Below are 7769 nucleotides of genomic sequence, written 5' to 3' on the forward strand. Positions count from 1 at the left end.
CCACTTTTTTCTCTTTTCTTTCATTTTTTTTTCTTTTTCTTTTTGGTTTCTGGCTTTTTATTTTTACTATTTTGTTCTAAAATTTGTTTTTCACTCTAGTGGTCCTTTTGTCTTATTTTGTTCTGTTCTTTTTCTTTTGTTTTCTGGTCTCTGAACTCTTTGGAATCGTCCTTTTGTCTTATTTTGTTCTGTTCTTTTTCTTTTGTTTTCTGGTCTCTGAACTCTTTGGAATCATCTGAACTCTTTGGAATCACTCTGAACTCTTTGTCTTATTTTGTTCTGTTCTTTTTCTTTTGTTTTCTGGTCTCTGAACTCTTTGGAACTCTGAATTCCTTTGGAAAAGGAATACATCTAAGTGTATTTTACTTAGGTTGTGGTTGATATTTTTGACTCAGCCCACTCATACAGTAACTCTGCACTGGCCAAAATGACTAGAAGGAAAATTAACCACAAAAGAAAGAACCAGAAACCATACTCTCTGCCAGGGTTACAGAATTTGGATTTAAATACGATGTCAGAAATTCAATTCAGAAGTACAATTATAAAGCTACTGGAAACTCTGGGAAAAAAGCATAAAGGACTCTAGAGACTTAGTTACTGCAGAATTGAAATATAATCAGGCCAAAATCTAAAATAGATTACATGAGATGCAATCCAAATAGGATGTTCTCAATGCTAGGGTAAATGAGGTGGAAGAGAGAGTGACATAGAAGACAAAGTTGATGGTAAGGAAGGAAGCTGAGGAAAAAAGAAAAAAAAAGGCCCATGATAGAAGGCTTAGGGAAATAAATGATAGCTTGAGAAGGAAGAATATATGTCTAATTGGGATTCCAGAAGAGGCTGAGAGAGAGAGGACCACAGAGTATATTTGAACAAATCATAGCTGAGAACTTCCCTAATCCGGGGAAGGAAACAGGCATTCACATCCAAGAGATAGAGAGGACCCCCCCCATATTAATAAAAACCATTCAACACCTCGACATTTAATAGTGAAACTTGCAAATTTCAAAGATAAAGAGAAAATTCTTAAAGCAGTTTGAGACAAGAGATTCTTAATTTATATGGGGAGATATATCAGATTAACAGCAGACCTCTCCACAAAGAACTGGCAGACCAGAAACGGCTGGCAGGATATATTCAGGGTACTAAATGAGAAGAACATGCAGCCAGGAATACTTTATGCAGCAAAGCTGTCAATCAGAATAGAAGGAAAGATAAAGATCTTCCAGAATAGGCAGAAACTGAAAGAATATGTGACTACCAAACTGGCTCAGCAAGAAATCTTAAGGGTGGGGGGACTATGTAAAAGAAAGAGGGAGCCCAAAGAAACAATCCACAAAACCAGGGACTGAATAGGTATTACAATGACACTAAATTCATATCTTTCAATAGTTGCTCTGAACATGAAAGGGCTAAATGACTCCATCAAAAGACACAGGGTATTGGATTGGATAAAAAAAGCAAAACTCATCTATATTTTGTTTACAAGAGACTCATTTGATACCTAAGGACAAGTCCTGCCTGAAAATGAAAGGTGGGGAACCATTTACCATTCAAATGGTCCTCAAAAGAAAGCAAGGATATCAATCCTCATATCAGATAAGTTAAGGTTTATAGCCAATACTGTAGTACGAGATGAAGAGGGACACTATATTATATTCAAAGGATCTATCCAACAAGAGGACCTAACAATCATGAATATTTATTCCCCTAAGGTGGGAGCTGTCAAGTATATCAATAAATTAATAACCAAAGTAAAGACATACTTAGATAATAATATACTAATAGTAGGAGACTTAAACATGGCACTTTCTGCAAATGACAGATTTTCTAAGCACAACATCACCAAAGAAACAAGGGCCTTAATTGATACACTGGACCAAATAGATTTCAGAGATATATACAGAACTTTCCATCTGAACTCAACTGAATACACGTTCTTCTCAAGTGCACATGGAACTTTCTCCAGAATAGACTGCATATTGGGTCACAAGTCAGGTCTCAACAGATATCAAAAGATTGGGATTGTCCCCTGCATATTTTCAGACCACAACGCTTTGAAACTAAAACTCAATCACAAGAAGAAATTTGAAAGAAACTCAAACACATGGAGGTTAAAGAGCATCTTGCTAAAAGATGAATGGGTCAACCAGGAAATTAGAGAAGAATTAAAAAGATTCATGGAAACTAATGAAAATGAAGATACAACGGTTCAAAATCTTTGGGATACAGCAAAAGCAGTCCTAAGAGGGAAATACATGGCAATAAAAGCATCCCTAAATTTTTGGAAAAACTCAAATACACAAGCTAACCTTGCACCTAAAGGAATTGGAGAAAGAACAGAGAGTAAAGCCTACAAAAGGAGAAGACAACAGATATTAAAGATTTGAGCAGAACTCAATGAAATAGAGACCAGAAGAACTGTAGAACACATCAACAAAACTAGGAGTTGGTTCTTTGAAAGAATTAATAAGTTAGATAAACCATTAGCCAGTCTTATTTTTAAAAAAGAGAGAGAAAAGACTCAAATTAATGAAATCATGAATGAAAGAAGAGAGATCACAACCAATATCAAGGAAATAGGAAAGATTTTAAAAACGTATTATGAGCAACTATACAGCAATAAATTAGGCAATCTAGAAGAAATGGATGCATTTCTGGAAAATCACATTACCAAAACTGGGACAGGAAGAAATAGAAAACCTGAACAGGCCAATAACTAGGGAGGAAATTGAAGCAGTCATCAAAAACCTCCCAAGACACAAAAGGGCCAGATGGCTTTCCAGGGGAATTCTATCAAACATTTAAAGAAAATAATACCTATTCGACTAAAGGTGTTTCGAAGGATGGAAAGAGAGGAAATACTTCCAAACTCATTTTAAGAGGCCAGCATTACTTTGATCCCAAAACCAAAGACCTCACCAAAAAAAGAGAATTATAGACCAATATCCCTGATGAACATAGATGCAAAAATTTTCAACAAGATACTAGCCAATAGGATCCAACCATACATTAAGAGAATTATTCACCATGACAAAGTGGGTTTTATCCCTGGGATGCAAGGGTGGTTCAACACTCATCAAACAATCAATGTGATAGATCACATCAATAAGAGAAAAATGAAGAACAATATGATCCTCTCAGTAGATGCAGAGAAAGCATTTGACAAAATACAGCACCCATTCCTGATTAAAACTCTTCAAAGTGTAGGGATAGAGGGAACATTGCTCATATATTAAAACCCACTTATTGGGCAGCCCCGGGGAGCTCAGCGGTTTAGCGCCGCCTTCCGCCCAGGGTGTGATCCTGGAGACCCGGGATGGAGTCCCACGTCGGGCTCCCTGAATGGAGCCTGCTTCTCCCTCTGCCTGTGTCTCTGCCTCTGTGTGAGTGTGTGTCTCTCATGAATAAATAAATAAAACCTTTATTTTTAAAAAGCCACTTATTGAAACCCCATAGCGAATATCATTCTCAATGAGGAAAAACGGAGAGCCTTTCCTCTAAGATCAGGAACACAACAGGGATGTCCACTCTCACCACTGCTATTCAACATACTATTAGAAGTCCTAGCCTCAGCAATCAGACAACAAAAAGAAATAAAAGGCATTCAAACTGGCAAAGAAGAAGTCAAACTCTCCCTCTTCGTAGATGACATGATACAGTACATAGAAAACCCAAAAGACTCCACCCCACGATTGCTAGAACTCATACAGCAATTCCGCAGTGTGGCAGGATACAAAATCAATGCCCAGAAATCAGTGACATTCTTATACACTAACAATGAAACTGAAGAATGAGAAATTAAGGAATCAATCCCATTTACAATTGCACCCAAAAGCATAAGATACTTAGGAATAAACCTAACCAAAGAGGTAAGGATCTATACCCTAAAAACTACAGAACCCTTCTGAAAGAAATTGAGGAAGACACAAAGAGATGGAAAAATATTCCATGCTCATGGATTGAAAGAATGAATATTGTGAAAATGTCTATGCTACCCAGGGAAATTTACACATTCAATGCAATCCCTATCAAAATACGAATTTTCTTCACAGAGTTGGAATAGATAATCAAAAGATTTGGATGGAATCAGAAAAGACTCTGAATAGCCAGAGGAACGTTGAAAAAGAAAACCAGAGCCAGGGGCATCACAATGTCGGATTTCAAGTTGTACTACAAAGCTGTGATCAACAAGACAGTATAGTACTGGCACAAAAACAGACACATAGATCAATGGAACAGAATAGAGAATCCAGAAGTGGACCCTCAACTTTATGGTCAACTAATATTCGACAAAGCAGGAAAGACTATCCACTGGAAAAAGGACAGTCTCTTCAATAAATGTTGCTGGGATAATTGGACAGCCACATGCAGAAGAATGAACCTGGACCATTCTCTTACATCAGACACAAAGAATAACTCAAAATGGATGAAAGATCTAAATGTGAGACAAGAATCCATCAAAATCCTAGAAGAGAACACAGGCAACACCCTTTTTGTACTTGACCACAGCAACTTCTTGCAAGATACATCTATGTAGGCAAGGGAAACAGAAGCAAAAATGAATTATTGGGACTTAATCAGGATAAAAAGCTTCTGCACAACAAAAGAAACAGTCAACAAAACTAAAAGACAACCTACAGAATGGGAAAAGATATTTGCAAATGACACATCAAATAAGGCACTAGTATCCAAGATCTATAAAGAGCTTATCAAACTCAACACCGAAGAAACGAAAAATCCAATCATGAAATGGGTAGGAGACGTGAACAGAAATTTCACCAAAGAAGACATACACATGGGCAACAAGCACATGAGAAAATGCTCTACACCACCTGCTATCAAAGAAATACAAATCAAAACCACAGGAGATACCACCTCACACCAGTGAAAATGGTGAAAATTAACAAGACAGGAAACAACAAATGTTGGAGAGGTTGTGGAGAAGGGGGGAACCCTCTTGCACTGTTGGTAGGAATGCAAACTGGTACAGCCACTCTGGAAAACAGTGTGGAAGTTCCTCAAGAAGTTAAAAATAGAGCTACCCTACCACCCAGAATTTGCACTACTGGGTATTTATCCCAAAGATACTGATGTAGTGAAATGCCAGGACAACTGCACTCCAATGTTCACAGCAGCATATCCACAATAGCCAAACTGTGGAACGAGCCATGATATACTTCGACAGATGAATGGATAAAGAAGCTGTGGTCTATGTATACAATGGAATATTACTCAGCCTTCAGAAAGGACGAATACCCACCATTTGCTTTGACATGGATGGAACTGAGGGGTATTATGCTGAGTGAAATAACTCAGTCAGAGGACAACCATCATATGGTTTCACTCATACGTGGAATATAAGAAATAGTTAAAGGGATTATAAGGGAAAGTAGGGGAAGAGAGTGGGAAAAATTAGAGATGGAAACAAACCATGAGAGACTCTTAACTCTGGGATACAAAGGGTTGCAGAAGGGGAGGTGGGCAGGAGGTTGGAGTGACTGGGTGACAGACACTGAGGAGGGCACTTGATAGGATGAGCACTGGGTGTATACTATATGTTGGCAAACTGAAGTTAAATAAAAACAAATAAATAAAAAAGAAAACAGGGCAGCCCGGGTGGCTCAGCAGTTTAGCGCCGCCTTCAGTCCAGGGCCTGATCCTGGAGACCCGGAATGGAGTCCCACATCAAGCTCCCTGCATAGAGCCTGCTTCTCCCTCTGCCTGTGTCTCTGCCTCTCTCTCTCTCTCTCTCTCTCTCTCTCTCTGTGTCTCTCATGAATAAATAAATAAAATCTTTTTAAAAAAATGAAAAAGAAAACATGTCTACACCAAAAATTGTACGTGACTATTCAAAGCATCATTATTCATAATAGACAAAAGTTAGAAACAAAATATCTGTCAATGGACAAACAGATAAACAAAAAATGGTATGGCCATACAGTAGAATATTAATTGTTCATAGGAAGGAATGAAATACTGAAATATACTATAGCATGAATGAACCTTTAAAAAAAGTGCTAAATAGAAGAAGCCAGTCACAAAAGACTTCATGTTGTATGATTCCACTCATGTGAAAGCCCAGCATAGGGAAATAAATAAAGGTAAGAAGAAGATTAGTGGTTGCTTGGGGCTGGAAAGGGAGCATGGGGATAAGGGAGTGATTGTTAATGGATTCAGGATTGTCCTCAGGGAGCAACAAGACAGTGAGGGAAATAGCCATTTTTTTTTTAAAGATTTTTTAATTTATTTATTCATGAGAGACACAGAGAGAGAGAGGCAGAGACACAGGCAGAAGGAGAAGCAGGCCTCCTGCAGGGAGCCCGATGGAGGACTCCATCCCAGGACCCCGGGATCAGGACCTGAGCCAAAGGCAGATGCTCAACTACAGAGCCACCCTGGTACCCCAAAGTAGCCATTTTTAAATGCCATAAAAATAATAAACACCACAGAAACAGTACACACAATCCACTGTAAGAAGTGCTATGAAAGAGAAGATCACAATTCAATGAGAGATATTTTCAAGAACCTGGGTTCAAATGGGAAGTCAGTGAAGGCTTTGCTAAGGAAGACACTTTTTATCTAAGAACTGAAGGCTGATGTGTGTAGGGTATGGGGTATGGGGTGGGGGTGGGGAGGGAGAATGTGTGAAAAGGGTGTTCCATTTAGAACAGTTTGAGTGAAGAGCTATAAGAAAAAAATAACTATTTTCCCGGATTGTACATGATTCAGCTTATTTCAATGCCAAGGTTCGGAAGGCAAGCAGCAGATCTGAGCCCCTCAATGGTCAATATGCCAACATACTATATTTTATCATTTTTAAAGAGCTTAAAGCTACATTGATATATGATATTGTTTAGATCTTCTTGCAATATATACTTTGTTGCTTGTTTTTTACAGTCTGGTATAAAGTTTATCAACATTAACACTTGGCATTTATGATTTGCTGGAATTCTCAAGAACAATCTTTGGGCTACTACAACACCAGAAATCAAAGTGTGGAATGGACACATGTATTCCCCTAGCTAAGCATATGAACCCACTCCTGCTGTACCATTCTGTAAGGAACAATGGAAATAGCCATTTCCAAAATCTTTGAATTGTACATTCAGAAAATGTCAAAGGTCACTTAGTCCTAATATGTTCTGTGGTGGACAAATACAGCAGAAAGAGGAAAGCAAAACAGAACAAAACAAACTTGCTGTTTTCTTTCATAAACATTTGTTGTGATATAGAATATGGCCCAGCAGTCATATGTACTTATATTCTGAATAAAACCTTTTGAAAATGAGTCTTACTAAAATAATTTTATTTAATTGCTAGCTATATGTTCTCAAAGCTCTTTATTCTGCTATGAGAATAATTACAGGATGGAAGCAAGAGCTGTCATGGTAGTTTTTAATTGTTTGGCATCTTATTTACAGGTGACTATTTGTTAGGAGTGTGGATTAACTATGTCCCTGTTTACATGCACTCTCTTCTATTTTACCATTAAAATATATATCTCAACGTATTTGTACACTCATATACTTATATCTGTGTAAAGCAGAGTATGAATTCAAGAAAAACATTATCCTAAGTAAGCAAAACCACTTCTTATAGTGCTGTATTTTCCTCATTGCCCATTGCCTAATATTCAACATCTAGTATCTTTAATTTTGAATACAAGGCATTTTACAATCCAGCCCAGCTACCATTACAGCTTTATCTCCAGACATTTTCTTCTTCCTTCCCCATCTGTGCTATATTCTAGCTTTGCATAACTAATT

This window comes from Canis lupus, chromosome 7 (genome assembly GCF_048164855.1).
Source record: "Canis lupus baileyi chromosome 7, mCanLup2.hap1, whole genome shotgun sequence".
In the NCBI taxonomy this organism is placed as follows: Eukaryota; Metazoa; Chordata; class Mammalia; order Carnivora; family Canidae; genus Canis; species Canis lupus.